General features: G+C 44.7%; 1 protein-coding gene and 1 pseudogene across 1 annotated transcript in view; one reads left to right on the top strand and one right to left on the bottom strand.

Annotated features, from left to right (window-relative positions):
* LOC144825347 (zinc finger protein 862-like) overlaps nt 1-9,119 on the bottom strand; it is a 40,809-nt pseudogene extending 31,690 nt beyond the window's left edge.
* LOC144823935 (sperm-specific sodium:proton exchanger-like) overlaps nt 1-16,551 on the top strand; it is a 5,382,759-nt gene that overhangs the window by 4,165,434 nt on the left and 1,200,774 nt on the right. The gene's annotated exons all lie outside the window — the stretch shown is intronic.

Genomic DNA, 16,551 nt, shown 5'->3' with positions numbered 1-16,551 from the left:
TTTTCCTCTGTGTGCGGCAATGGAGGGTCTCTGTGCGCTGCAACCATGGCTATGTGCGCCAGGAACCAGACAACACGCGTGTGCCATGCCAAATATCACTCTAAATATTTACTTAAAAAAGTGAAAAGATGGTGCATTTTCACACATACAGCGCCACGTTAAAGGTCTTAAGGTCGGTTTGCAAATTGGATAAACACGCCATTACATGAATTAGTTACACAGACAAGTACACTTCAGGCTTAGAAAAGCACAAGACTACAGTGGTGGTACCATCATTAGATTTTACTAAACATTCTTAACTGGAGCACTGTTCATTGGGTGGGGAAATATTGAGAGCCTATACAATATCACATGTACACAATAAGTTACAAAATTATATTACATATTTACAATTTGATGTGAGAGCTGCTGAGTAATGTTGGGCTATCCCACCAGAGCCAGTTTGTAAAACTTAGACATCCAGGCAAACATGGACTGTGGGAGAGAGCCGTACAGACATGTCAAGTGGCATCACTTGAGTGTGGAGTAGTGTGGCTCACTGGTTAGAGGCGGCAGGCCCGAGAGCAGAAGTCGGCCGGGGACCAGGGTTCAATTCCCGACGCGGCAGGGTCGTGGACCTTGGTCAGCGGACTCGATAATTCTCGCTTCGGTGCTTACTCTAATCAGGGGTTCCACTCGGCAACTCTGGGCATTAGCTTGCCTAATCTCCACAACGGCCCCACCAATTCCGGGGATGCCTGGCTCCACCTTGGGGACTCCTAGCAAGGGACCATCCCACAGGGAAAGCCAGGACGGGTTCCCCAGAGTTATACAGCGCCAGGAGACCTATGGACGGGTAGCAGTGCGCTTTACAAGCTCAAAAACATTTACATTTACATTTACATCACTAGATGGGTGACAGGGTTGCTTCTCACGGCGATCCTTGCCAATTTTCCAGTGCTGATACACTCTATCAAGGTCAACTTTCCCATTCAGGAGGTAGGCCTTTGTCCTCATCAGCATATCCAAATGCTTCTGCTCTAGTCTATTCCTCAAATTACTCTTGATAGTATTCATGAGGCTGAATCCTCGTTCACAATCTGCACTAGATACTTGAAATGTTGCACAGACATCAACAAGCTGAGACACAACACTATACTGAGCAGCATTGCGTACAGTGAAATTCACCAGGTCTTGAAAAGTGGTAAATAACCCACCCTTTACATGTTCTGCCACCACATATTTATAATCTCTGTATTGCCGAACAACATCTTCTGGTGTTTCACAATCACCCAGGACCAAGACATTTTTATACTTTTCAACAAGTCTTTGTATATTCTCAGTCCCAAAATCAAAATGTGATTGTGTTGCTATTGCCTGTATTTCAAAACTTGCCCATTCTTTCACTTCATCTTCAGGGAACCTTTTTTGCATGTGCTCACAAAGAAGGGAAACAAAGGACAAAATAGGTCCACTGTCAAACTCTTGCCTTTCCTTGTACAACACAATCATATCTTTTACATTGCTGCTCCAAAAGACAGTGTCCCCCAAATATTGTTCATTAATTTGGGCAATCTTTGCTCTTGCATACTGTACAGCTTCAACAGTAGTCAAAGAACTTTTTTGGAACAGTTTGCACAAAGATGCAAATTCACTCAGAAGGTCATTAAGTACTGCAAGGGAAATACGGTAGTTTGAGTCAGATAGCTTTTTGTAACAATATTTAGCAACTGGATCGTTCTCTTCAACTTTTTCATGCTCAAAGTACTTAAGAACAGCCTCATAATTCCGAATTAGTGCACCAACTGCAAAATGCCTTGAAAGCCACCGGACTTCATTCAATGATCGAAAAGAGACCACTTCACAATCAGTGACTGATGCCATTTCATCCAGCTTTGACTTCCTTGCAGGAGATCTGGAGAAAACAGTGTAGACAGTTCTCAGTAATGTCTCCATCTCTTTAATCATTGGAACCCTCTTCCAGGCATCATCAACTCCCAAATCTTCTCGGTGAGCGACACAATGCTGCTCAACTAGATGGGGGATGGATTGTTTAAGGCGAGTAGCAACACCATTATTTTTACCCAGCATCACAGACGCACCATCGGTTGTGAACATGACCATTTTCATGAGGTCCAGTTCATTGGCAGTGTAGAATTCTTTCACAGCGGTATTGATAGCCTCAGCATTACAACTAGTCAGCTTCACTATGCTGCCAAACAGTGTTTTGTGCTCTGTTGAGGTTACAGGTCGGAACTTGAAATACAGGATGACCATTTTTGTAACAGAAATATCTGTGCTCTCATCAATTATCAATGTGTGATACAAAGTGTCACGAAGTTCTGCCATACCTTCACAGTGTATCACGCTATTGATGGCCTCAAGGAACTCAAAGGCATAGTTCTTGCTCCTCCAGCTGTCTGGTATCTTCACATACAAAGCTAGGTGGTCATGGATGTCTTGTACAGATAACATTGAAGTATGCATCTTCATTGCCAGCAACACATTGTTGATGAGAATCCTTATCTCCTCAGGCAGGGATCTTTGTCATTCAACTACTTCCATTCTATTTGCTTTGTCAGTGGCAGTTTCTGTCAGCATTGCCCGCACTCCAAAACCAAACCTGGCAGCAGCACTTCTGTTTCTCAATATCACCATGGCAGACTCGTGAACTTTGCTAATTAGATGGCGTTTCAGGTAATCCAGTTTCCAGCCATCACTCCATTTCTTCCCTGTAGAAAAGTCCCCAACAATCTTGGCTTCGGCACATGCTTTGCAAATCAAGCCCACGTCTGGACTGTATTGAAATAGTTCCCCAAGTTGCACGCGAACCTTGCTTCGTGATTTCTGTGTCTCAGCCTCCACAATTTCTTTCATCCACTCTTCCTTGAATACAAGGCAGCATTTCTTCCTTTGTGGTGAAGCATCACACTCTGCAGAAGGTACAGCTTTGCGCTTGAACATATTTGTGATAACTGGGTTTAGCCTGCTATGCCACAAAGCCTGCAAAATAAAGAAACATAGCTAAAGTTGATGCCTATGCTCATGATTGCAATCTGTTACATAATATAGAGGCATTTCCGGCAAAACGTAGAGTGTAATTACTTGGATTTCTGTCCACTGGCCTGCCCTTTCAAACTTAAATGATGCACTGTCCGTAGAGCCTGCAATAGAAGTAAAGATTGTTACAGCACATTGTGAATTTGTGATACAGCAATATACCATGTGCACCATAAAGGAACTCTACCAAACAATTACCTGTTGTGATTATGCTCATGTATGCCCGTTCAAAGGTGTGAGGTACTGTCTGCAAAACCTAGAACAGAAGAAAACATGGGTATGGTATGTTGTTAAATTACAATGCACAAGATGGATCACAGTTTAACTCTACCAAACAACTACCTGCTCTGCTTGTACTCACGTATCCCCATTCAAATGTGTGGGGTACTGTCTGCGAATCCTAGAACAGAAGAAAACATGGGTAAGGTATGTTGTTATATTACATATGTAAAAGATGCTCCACAATTTAAGACTACCAAACAATTACCTGCTCTGCTTGTACTCACGTACTCCCGTTCAAATGTGTGGGGTACAGTCTGCGAAACCTGCAACAGAAGAAAACATGGGTAAGGTATGTTGTTATTCTACAATACACAAGAACACAAGATGCACCACAGTTTAACTCTACCAAACAATTACCTGTTTGTTCTGCCTGTACTCCCGTCTGCCTGTACAACTGTATTTGTAGCACGGTCTCACAAACCTGCAAAAGAAAAGGCGTGCAGATTGTGAATCTATTTACCCAGCACCCCCAAAATCCAATGTGGAACATACACAGAATTACCTTGTCTTTGTGGGTACTCACGCCTGACCATTTAAATCCAAATACCTTACAGACTGCAAACCTGCAATTGAAGACAAGATGGTTAGCAAAGGCTCTAAGAGTTACAAAAAATGAATGGGACTGGCCCAGATACTCCATTAGGAAAAACGACCAAATAGTTACCTGGGATTCCAGTTTAGGCAATTAAGCACGTGCCCCTGTGCTTCATTATCAGCACCCATTAGGCTAAACTTGTATGCACCTACCCACACAATCCATCCACTCTCATGCGTTTTCCTTACCTTTTGCCATGTCAATGTTTTAACAGATATGTGTCCCATTCACACACATTTGCATGTAATCACATTTACAATAGACCATGGGTACTCGCAAATATTTTTCTGAGGGTCAAAAATATTTGGTTGTGGTGTGACAGAGGGCCGCACTGATGCGTGCAGGGTAGTGGTCAGGGACTTGGGAGGTGTTAAGGTGGACTTGGAGAAGTATGTACAATTAGTGGCTTAACAATGTGGTACCAGAAAACTTGGGATCAATACAGGCTTCTCCTCTTCACTTTGGCTGGATAACTCTGGGGATTGATGGACCAGCTGCAGAGAGATCTGTTTTTTGTCTAGTGGAAGTTTTGACTCATTATAAAGTAGCGGAGGAGCGGGTACAGCGCACTGGGGGCGTGCTGCACAATTGTTCAACAACCAAACTGTGGCACTCACGCTAACTCACTCACTACTCGCCGATACCAATTAAATGATAGATTCATAAATAATGAATGACTTACTTTTAGGTAACAGATGGTGATAGATGAGCCAAAAATAGGCCATGAATCTGGTGCTGGGAAGCACTTTCCAGTCATATGTTCACATGGCTACTGGAGAATCATAGCTAGTGAGGTGTTGGCTCTGCCCTGCAAGGAAACCCTGCTTAAGTAAACAAATATTTTAAAAGGGATATGTTCTGACTTTGCTTGTGTGGCATGGCATTTTATGTATTTTTATATTGTCACATACAACACAGATTTTGCAGATTGTTCACATGGTCACTGTTCGTGCATGCCATGCATTAAAGTGTGTGATGGAAGCCTAAAGCCTAGAAAGAAGCCCGCTTATTTTCTAACATGAGCTCATGAAATACATGCCGATTGTCATGTTTTCTGTATCACAGTTTAGACAGAAACAGTAAGCAATGATTGCCTCTCTCCATTCTGATTTATGCTGTCTAATGTTCATGCCGTAACTTGGAAAAGGTGTGAGTTATATATTTGATCTTTAGTCATCTCAAATGTACAGGCAAGACTGTAGAGTCAGCCAGCCAGTGTTGGTATCCATAACATGGCCCAACCCCATATCTTGAACATATTTAAAGCAATATATTTTCCCTTTGTTCAACATGTTAGGGAGGATTTTAAAATTGTTCATAGACCTGTACTTCTTTTGTCCAGATTCATTGCCATGGGTTCATGGAAAACATCCAGCCATTAAGTCGATTGGGTTAGCTCGAGTTTCTGCTGCTAGTGGTACCAAGATGGTACTGTTAAGGAAATTGGTTAGCTGGCACTAGACCACTTTCTCTGCCTTTACCATATGTGCCCCAATGTGTTAATCACAGCTCGTGAAGGGGCTGCGATTTACATGGATATTTAAATAAAAGAACACAATCTGCCCGCAGCCCCGCTTTACTACCACAACAATACAGCAAGTCTGCAAACTGGGCAGATTACCCTAAAAAGCACACAAGCCAGGTTTTTAAACTTGCTGCATTGTTTTGAGAAGGCAGCCTCGAACACTGCGCCCAGGTGAAGGACGCGCTGGCAGGTAGCTTTGCCGGCAGCCGTGCTCAGCGTTCCTTGTGCTTCATGTCCCGCTCTCCCATAGCGGCCAAGGTTTCAGATTGCCTATGTGCGCCATTTGCATAATGTCAGTGTAATTATGAGTGCCATTCAAGGACTATGAGTGACACTTTCTCCTGAGCAAAATAAGCAATGATGGAAAGAGATAAATATTAGAAGTAAAAGCTTTTTGAGAATGGGAAGCGGTAAAATATCTCCAAACTGCTTTTCTCTAATTCATATTAACCCATTCGGCAGCAGGCACGGTCAGTCTCACTCACTTGTGAGGCCTCAAGGCTGTGATCAGAGCCACCGCAAATCGGGTTTACTTCGGTGGGCTGCCCTGGCTGCTGCACCAGTCACTCCCCGGCAATTAGCAGCGGGGCCATCATTGTAATTTTACATTTATTTACTGCAGCCTGGAGCCATGCGGCAATGAGATTAGGGGAGCGCTGCTATGATTTGCTGTTGGAAACACAATCTTTATGATGCCTTTGGGACCATAAGGCAGCACACTCTGATGCCCTTAATAGAAGATTAGAGAAAAACCTAGAAAGCCACATACCAAGCTTAACATGTAAGATATATAAAGTTTGTGCGCCACTGGCGATGGAGAACAGAGCTTTGCAAACAGTACAGCCTTTCGCTCTACCACAGGCTCTTACATAGCTGAATGCCCCAGCTGTAACCTATCTAGATTTTCCTTTAACCATTGCTGGACATCTTTCAGATCCACAGATGTGGTATGCTGTGAATGTAGGGTAAGGGCCTACATTTCTTATGTTACAAACTGAAACGCCTTCAACTTTCATTTCATGCCTACATTCTCCAGCAGCATGGCTAAATGCAAACAATGCAGCAAGTTTAAAAACACAGCTTGTGGGCTTTTTAGGGTAATCTGCCAGGTTTGCAGACTTGCTATATTTATTTATTTTTTTACAAAGTTTTATATAGCGCAAACATGATCCCGAAGGATATTAGAGCGCTTCACAATAGGATGGAAGGGAGGACATAAATGCAATATCGAGCATCGAGCGGGAAAAGGAAAGTAATACAATAGCAGTAATTACACAAGTTACATAAAAAAGAGTAAGTAGTGCTTTCTCTTTTTATAACCTTCCTCCTTTGGTGCGCTCTTCCCCTCCCTGCTTATTGCTGTTACTCCTTGAAGGACATAAGTGAATAGGCCTCCAACAAGTCCTCCGGTGAAGAGTGGTCTTCGGGATTTGAAATATTTGTTCCACCGCCGGCCAGATTTTAGCACTAAAAGTAGAGATAGGAGAAACCAGTGCTTAATTTGTGCCAGTGCTTAGCACCGGCACTTAATTTTCAGGGCCGGGTCTACATGCGATATTGGCTGCACACCGGTGAAGAGCTGATATTGCATCACAGCAGCCCGCCTTATGAAGGCACACGCTTAGAAACTGCCAGGGTCCCTGCCTTATCATAAATCACACGCTACCAATGATGACCCCTTAGTTGCAAACTATACATTTAGCCCGCCCCGTCCCTACTTGACAAATCGTCAAGTGTGTGTCCTGAGTTGGACCAATGGGATCACTGTGCTCGCTGCAGCCCGCCCAGGCATACTGCGCAGCTGCAGCGATTTTCAACGGATGTCATGAAGCGAGCAGCGTGTTACGCAGCAGGCCTCTGATGAAATAAAACTAAAAGGCTGTCCCAGTAAGTAGTGATTTAACATGATGCTGCTGGTAGTAGTGTGTGACCAGGACCTCCGGGTGTGAGCTGTTGATGAGCCAGGATACTGCCCTATTCTACACGGGCAGCCACTCCTGCCCCCCTCTCCCTCGTGGCATAAACATTTCGCTTTAAGTTTAACACGTCCATGACACATCTTTGGGCCCCGTTACAAGATCAGGAGCAGTTCACAAGGACACTTCAGCATCTGAAAGCAGCGAAATGTTCAGATGAAAGTAATAGAAGAAAGTAGTAAATCAGGTGCTGAAATCTCGCCCCCCCCTTGTAATTCCTCACTTCAGCGAGGTACGTACACCCCTGCTATCAGCAACTTTGGTAGGAGTGGGGCACGGAAAGGGAATAGCATTCCTGGTAACTGGGCACCATATGTGGAGAAGTGTGGCTCAGGGGTTAGAGGCAGCAGACCCGGAAGCTGAGATCGGTCCTGGACCAGGGTTCAATTCCACGCCTCGGCGGGGTTTAGGGCTAAAAATTCCACGGACTTGATAAATCTCGCCCCGGTGCCTCCTCGACTCACGGGTTCACACTCTGCGACTCTGGGCAATAGCCTGCTTAATCTCCACAACGGCCCCTCGCGGCGGGATGCCTGACTTTCACCTTGTGGATACCCTGCTATCTCACAGGGGAATACCAGGAAGGGTTCCCTAAGCAAGCGCCGGGAAACCCACTGCGGGTAGCTGTGCGCTATATAAGCTCAACTACATTTACATTTACATATATGCATAAGTGGCGTATTCTGTAGGAGCTCCGTTTTAAACCTCACTCCAGTTTTAGTTTATGTATTCTATAAAGTGGGTGAACATAGACTAATGTTACGTAATTTATCTGATAGCACGAGACAGGCGCAAGAGTGACTCTAATTTCACTTACACTTTGAGGCCTCACACATTTCATGACTGCCAAACTTCGATCAATTCCAGAAACACAGTGAAGTGTTTACTGTGGCTGAAAGTCAACAAGATCCCCACAAGGCGTGTGAATTCCTGGTTTCATCTCTTGCTAACCTGCAGTCTAGTGACATTTGAGTGAAATCAGTACCATCGCCACAAGTTAAAACCCAAATCGTGAAACCAGCAAAACTTGTATTGTATTCCGAACATCGAGCTGAGCTAAAACAAAAACAACAGAAAAAAAAGAGGAAGCACATGTGGATGATGCTCAGTATGTAGAATACCGTAGCACAAACATATCTAATCTTCCTCTTAGCCTCGAATGAATGCGCAAATCAATTAGGAATAATGTTTAGTCTGTTTCCTTCTGTTATGTTTGACCTCCTGGTTGTGCTTAATATGAGCTGGCTGAACAACAGCACCTAATCATTCATTTTTGGTGAGCACAGGTTGATTAAGTGATTTGCCCAGAATCACAGGATGTTGAGTCCAGGCCGAGGATCGAACCTGATTCCCCAGCCCCAAAATTGGCAGCTCTGGCCATTACGCCACTTCCCCCATACCACTTGTAGGGTTTGTTAGCAATGTGTTAGGCAGTGCTGATAGGAGAAATTGGCCGGTCGAAACTGCCTTCTGATGAGAGCCCCGGGAATTCTTTTTTTTACAAATTAACCACTGGGAGAAACGAAGCCAGGAAATAAAAGACAAAGCCGTACAGGCCAGTCAGGCAGACCCAGAATTCCTGCTGTAGCCCCGACAAGGCAGATACAGATGTCCTGCAATAGTCCAAAACTGCAGCATTGCCTCGTGCTGCAGCTTCACTGATGAACTGAGGGCCTTCACGCTTCATCGCCAAAGCTGCCATTGCTGTAAATAGTTTTAACTGAAATAGCGAATACCCCGTTCAAGGGGTCACCAGGAATTCCCAGCAGACTCAAGCCCGGACGCCGGCTCAATAAAACGCAGCAGTCCGAGTCTAATCACTGAAAAATCAGGAAGTCGCCCATTTGACAGAACGGGAGAATATAAAGCAGATGCAATAGAAGCACACCGTAAGCTAATGTTGCGTTTAAAAAACAAATAGCAGTCCAATGGGGAAAAAAGCGTGCTATCTTCGGAAATGGTTCTTCCATCTGTTGTGTAAGTAAAGCGAGGCTGCGGGCAGATTGAGTGCATTTGTCAAACTATCCATGTTAATCGCAGCCCCTTCACGAGCTGCGATTAACATGGATAGTTTAACAAAAGCACTCAATCTGCCCGCAGCCTCGCTTTTAACTATAAAAGAATATAAAACCAACAGTGTGTGCACTACAGGGCAGCAAAACAAAAGCGAACCCAGCAAAAACAAAAGGCCAGCAAGTGGCCACATTAGAACACTTACCTCTGCTCACTTGAAAGTGGTCACTTCCGCCGCCGTCCTCCACAATCAGGAAATGCCAGTTTTTTCACGGCGGGCGCCTTTTAAAAGCGGCATCGGCGCGAATACTCTCGTGGCATGTGCCCTCTGTACCCTATGTGCGCGCTCCACACATGGGACTGCGCGCTCGAGAGTAGGGAAGTGCACGCGCACGCGGCCGCGCGCGTTCATGGGAACAGTGCTGAAAGGTAATAGGAGCATAACCTCTACATTCTTTATGTCCATGTCCCTCTTCATTACTGAGTAATGCCAAAGCAGTGTAAACTGACCTTCATATATACAAAAGATCAATAAGAGACAGTTCACACAACAATTAAAGATAGAGGAAAAAGTAATTTATTAAACAAAAACAAATTAAGCTTCGGTCAACACAAAATCCAACACCACAAGCCCAAAAATCGTATTAGCATTCAAAACATTTTGGAATCTATAATGTTTCATAAAAGTATTAGGGGCCCATGTAGCTGCCTACAAATTTCAGCTATGGACCCCCTTTCAATTCACCCAAGCTGCTGCCATACCTCAGGTAGAACACTCCTGAATTCCAAGAGGAGGAGGAGTACCAGTCAAAGAGTAGGCCAAAACAATTGCCTACTTAATCCATGAGCTAATGAAAATTAACTAGGTCTGACCTCCCTTTTAGTGGAGCCAAACGGGATAAAAAGGGGTTCAGATTTCCTAAATGATTTAAATCTCTCAAGATAAATTTACAAAGCCCTATTATCCAGTAAACACCACTGAAACACATGGTTAGATTCAGACACATCTGAAAGAGATGGGAGTATGATCTCCTGACTTTTATGAAAAGCTGGGGCTACCTTGGGTACAAAGGATGAGTCTAGCTTAAGAACCACTCCATTATTAACAAAAGGAAAGAGAAAACTCTCTAGCCAAAAGAGTTGCAACTTCACCAATCCTTCTAGCTGATCTTACAGCTACCAAGAATACTTCCCCCAAGTTAAAAAATGTAATGTCTGCCTGATCCAGAGGCTCAGAAGGAAAGAAGGTGAGGGTCTTCTAAACTAAAAGCAAATCCCACAGAGGAAAACAAGTCTTTATCAGTGAGCGAGAAAGAGAGAAACCTCTCAAAAGCTGAGAAACTAAATCATCTTATCCGTTATATTCCCCCTGGGAATACGAAGCCCACTAAGCACCGAGAGTAGAAAGAGCCAAACAAATGGTGGCACATCTGGAATGGAGCTTGTAGGAGAGTAGGGTCTGCTTTCCTATGGTAACCCCATTTTTTTGCGTTTTGCTTCACTGGTTTTCGACTTAATGTGGTTGTGGGCCTGCTAATCAGACCCACAGCTCTGCTGTTCTCTCTCTAAATTCACACCATATACTTTAGGTACATCACCAATTGGGATTTGGGTCACTCCTATGAGTCCCTGTACAGTGTACTAAAGGTACCCAGGGCATAGGTGCACCCAAGGCCTACCAGGGGCTGCAGCATATCTTTTGCCACCCTTGGCTGGCCATCCAAACTGACACAACTGGCTGATCACTCAGTGGGGGCAAGGTCGTGTAATCACCCCTTGCTTAGATATAGTATTCCTATGTCTAACCTTATATCTAGACACATATACACCTATAAGTCACTCCTATGGCAGGCCTTAACAATCCTGAAGGCAGAGTGCTTGGTTTTATGTGAGATGGTGCTCCAGCATAAAAAATTAAACGGATTATATTAAAGCATTGGTCTTTATTGACACTGGAAGATGATTTCAACAACATCTATCGGAACCTACCTAGATTTGCATTTCAACGTTCGAAAAATATCAAAGAACTACTAAACAAAACATCACAAGAACAAGCAGAAGCACATAAGGGTACTTTACCCTGCCACAATTGCGGGAATTGCAATGCAATAATCAAAGGAAAAGATTTCAAACATCCAAGTCGCGGTTTCACGATCACCTTAAGAGTAACAGCGACATGTGACAGCCGGAATGTTATTTATCTGATTAAATGCCCCTGTGGCTTGGCCTATGTGGGGAAAACTGAAAGAAAAATAAAGACAAGAATCATTGAACATAAAAGCAACATATGGACAAAAAATTCCAAATCCCCACTGTCATCTCATTTTAACAGCCACAACCACACTCCCAGTCAATTAAGATTCCTTGTTTTGGAACTAATACCAATTCTGCCGGGGAGAGACAATACCCAATATCACTTGCGAAGAGAAATTTTCTGGATTACCCATCTTAACACCACCCATCCAAAGGATTTAAATGATCGGATTGATCTGAACAGTTTTTTGTAAAATGCTATTCAGATGTAAACATTCCTAACAGACATTATAAACAGCCATACAGTCGAGTCTTTACATATACAATACTTGTTGATTTAACTATGTCTTTGGCATAATCATGAGACAGTCGCTTTTTCTTTTTTTTAATATTCACTGACTCATTCTTAAATCCCACCATTATCTCTCGTCATCGTATTACTATTCGCTAAATTAATATTCAGTTGGGACCTTTTTTCCCTTCTCTGACCCCTGTGGTATTTTTTCTGTTCCATTATGGTGGAACACGTATTTTCTTTCCGGGTCACGGCCGTGAATAACTACACGTGAATGGGTGCACCTATACTACTTCCGAGTGACATCGGGAAGACACACCCACTTGACCGACGCCACGTGTCTAACCCGAACGGTGAGTTTCTCCGCTCCCAAGAGCACTTTTTGCACAATCCCCCATATTGCGGTCACTCTTTCTTGACATCTCTGAGCCGGTCTTTCTTTTTTAGAACCCGCGCACCATCTTACTGTGTGAACTGCGAGCCAGCACCTAATTCTATAAAACGTCAGCCAACTTGTAAACACATTAAGGTATGCAAAAAACCTCGTTACAGCGCTTCGGTGCCATAAACGTGTGAGTCGCAACTTACACTATCGTTTTGTAACTTCCCCACAGGAAACCTCAAAAACCATTTTAATTTTGAATACACACTGTGACAATCTCAACCAGCTCCCGTTTAGAAGGTAGGACGCATTTAGTTGCGTTTCAGCATGTTGTATATGACACTTTAAGACAGTGTGATCAATGAAACATTGATGGCATCCCTCAAGGCACTCAATCTGGTGTATTCCTCCAAATATTCACGAATAAGTAAATATGTTTCTCAAGGTTTATTTTCAGTTCAATAAGTGATATTCATTTCATATCCATTGTCAATAAAGTTATTCAAACAATCCAATAATCCAACTTCAGAGGTATATGTTATTGTATCCGGCTCCAATGCATTTCGGGCTCTCGCCCTTCATCGGGGAGCATCTAGGGTAAAGACGATATAAATTGTAACCATCAAGGAAAAAGTAAAAATGTCGAAAATGTAAGAAAAACGATAATCAATCAATCAATCAATCAGGCCATTTGTATAGCGCACTACTCACCCGGGAGGGTCTCAAGGCGCTTGGGGGGAGGGGTATGCTACTGCTCGAACAGCCAGGTCTTGAGTTGTTCCCTGAAGGCGAGATGGTCCAGGGTCAGCCGAAGGTGGATGGGGAGGGAGTTCCAAGTCTTGGCAGCCAGGTAAGAGAAGGATCTTCCTCCGGCGGTGGCTCTTCGGATGCGTGGTACGGCTGCGAGGGCGAGACTGGTGGACCGTAGTTGGCGGGTGGGCGTGTAGAAGGTCAGGCGGTCGTTGAGGTACTTGGGGCCCAGGTCGTGGAGAGACTTGTGTGCGTGGGTGAGGAGCCGGAACGTGATCCTCTTGTCGACGGGGAGCCAGTGCAGGTTCCTCAGGTGGCTGGTGATGTGGCTGCGTCGGGGGACATCCAGGATGAGTCGGGCGGAGGCGTTCTGGATGCGCTGGAGTCTTTTCTGTAGCTTGGCTGTGGTTCCGGCGTAGAGGGCGTTTCCGTAGTCCAGTCGGCTGGTGACGAGTGCCTGGGTGACAGTCTTCCTGGTCTCGGTTGGGATCCAGTGGAAGATCTTGCGAAGCATACGCAGGGTGTTGAAGCACGATGAGGAGACGGCGTTGACTTGTCTGGTCATCGAGAGGGAGGGGTCCAGGATGAAGCCCAGGTTGCGTGCGTGGTCGGTTGGCTTGGGTGCGGTGCCCAGGGCTGGGGGCCATCAGGAGTCGTCCCAGGTGGAGGGCGAAGATCCCAGGATGAGGACTTCCGTCTTGTCCGAGTTCAGTTTCAGGCGGCTGTCCTTCATCCACTCGGCGACGTCTTTCATCCCTTCGTGTAGGCAGGTTCTGGCGGTGTCGGGGTCTCTGGTGAGGGAGAGGATCAGCTGGGTGTCGTCGGCGTAAGAGATGATGTTGAGGTTGTGCTGGCGTGCGTCCCGCAAGGATCTTCACTCAGCCCCATCCTCTTCAACATCTACATGAAACCTCTCGCAGCCATCGCACGCCAGCACAACCTCAACATCATCTCTTACGCCGACGACACCCAGCTGATCCTCTCCCTCACCAGAGACCCCGACACCGCCAGAACCTGCCTACACGAAGGGATGAAAGACGTCGCCGAGTGGATGAAGGACAGCCGCCTGAAACTGAACTCGGACAAGACGGAAGTCCTCATCCTGGGATCTTCGCCCTCCGCCTGGGACGACTCCTGGTGGGCCCCAGCCCCGGGCACCGCACCCAAGCCAACCGACCACGCACGCAACCTGGGCTTCATCCTGGACCCCTCCCTCTCGATGACCAGACAAGTCAACGCCGTCTCCTCATCGTGCTTCAACACCCTGCGTATGCTTCGCAAGATCTTCCGCTGGATCCCAACCGAGACCAGGAAGACTGTCACCCAGGCACTCGTCACCAGCCGACTGGACTACGGAAACGCCCTCTACGCCGGAACCACAGCCAAGCTACAGAAAAGACTCCAGCGAATCCAGAACGCCTCCGCCCGACTCATCCTGGATGTCCCCCGACGCAGCCACATCTCCAGCCACCTGAGGAACCTGCACTGGCTCCCCGTCGACAAGAGGATCACGTTCCGGCTCCTCACCCACGCACACAAGTCTCTTCACGACCTGGGCCCCAAGTACCTCAACGACCGCCTGACCTTCTACACGCCCACCTGCCAACTACGGTCCTCCAGTCTTGCCCTCGCAGCCGTACCACGCATCCGAAGAGCCACCGCCGGATCCTTCCTTTATGGATCTTGGGGACTGCATATATGTTTGGACTTCTGGGATTCAACTTGATCCAAGATCCATAAAGACCTCATGGACCCACCGATTCGACCCATTGTATCCACCTGTGGCAGTATACATCAACCTATAGGCCGGTTTTTGGACCGTCACCTTCAACCCATCGTTCAATCTTTGACCAGTTACATTCGTGACACTACAGACTTTTTGATAAAGCTTCAAGATATACAAATAGAACCAAATGAAGAACTTTGGCTATGCACGGCAGATGTGAGTTCAATGTACACTTCCATTCCACACCAGGAAGGCATAGAAGCTATGGAACAAGCTATCCTCAAACTAAGTGTGGATGAACCCATGAAAGTGTTCTTGATGGAACTAGTTATGTTCACTTTATATCATAGCTATTTCACATCTGAAGACAATTGGTTTCTGCAATTAGTGGGCACCAGCATGGGAAATAGCGCGGCCCCGGTATATGCTAATATCTTTATGGGTGAATTCGAACACGCTAACATCTGGTCTAACCCTTTGTGGAAAAATCATCTAAAGATGTATGTTTGTTACATAGATGACTTATTTATCCTTTGGAAAGACACACGTGAAAACTTGGAACTTGCCTTGACCACCTTAAACTCAGCCAATCGACGCATCCAGTTTACCTGGCTTATAGATCCAAAAACCATAACATTCTTGGATGTTCAAATAAATCTACAAAATGATCAAATCTCAACAGACATTTTTCGAAAACCAACTGATCGTAACAATATGCTTCATCATACCAGTTTTCACCAGGCATCTTTGAAAAGACACCTACCCAAGTCTCAACTACTGAGGGTGAAACGCATCACTTCTGATCCCAACTTGGCAAAAATAAGAATGGATGAAATGATTGATCGTTTCAAAGAGAGAGACTATCCAGACGATTTATTGAAACAAGCAAAAAATGAGGTGGAAAAACTAGATCGACTTAATCTGTTACAACAACCAAAAAAGAAAAAGGAGAGTGACCGGATGGTCATAGTATCAAAATATTCTAACGTCAGTTCAACATTTAAAAACATCATACTAAAACATTGGCCAATGTTAGAGTTGGAGACAGATTTTAAAGACATGTTCAAAGCCAAACCTTTATTTGCCTACACCAGGGGAAAAAATTTGGGAGAAATCTTAAAACAACCTATGGATCCTCCTTCCATTTCAAAAGGAACTAGACCGTGCAATAATTGCAATAACTGCCACAATATAATCCCAGGGAACAAATTAACTCACCCAATGAAATGTTACAATATAAACTTGAATGTCACAGCCACGTGTGATACCAACAATCTCATTTAACTCCTCAAATTGCCGTGTGGGAAGGTGTACATTGGCAAGACGGAACGCAAACTGAAGACCCGTCTTAATGAACATAAATCTAACATTCGAACTAAGAATTTGAAATCATCAGTAGCGTCACACTTCATAGAAATGAACCACAACATTGCTCAATTGAAGTTTATGGCATTGGAAATCATCAAAAAAACAGAGGGCAAAGACAATAACAGGATGTTATTACGAGAGAACCACTGGATTTATAAACTTAATTCAATTAAGCCACATGGTCTTAACGAACGGATTGAGTTTTCATGTTACCTGTAACTGTATTGCAATTTTGACTGACAGCTCATTTTTTGAGCTTTATGATTCTGAATTGACTCCTTCTTGTGATTAACCTTTTAATTTTATTTTTGTATTATTTGTGTATACTTTGGTGTATATACTTACAT

This window comes from Lissotriton helveticus, chromosome 3_1 (genome assembly GCF_964261635.1).
Source record: "Lissotriton helveticus chromosome 3_1, aLisHel1.1, whole genome shotgun sequence".
NCBI lineage: Eukaryota > Metazoa > Chordata > Amphibia > Caudata > Salamandridae > Lissotriton > Lissotriton helveticus.
The sequence above is the reverse complement of the archived record's forward strand: the minus strand, read 5'-3'. Positions and strand labels throughout refer to the sequence as shown.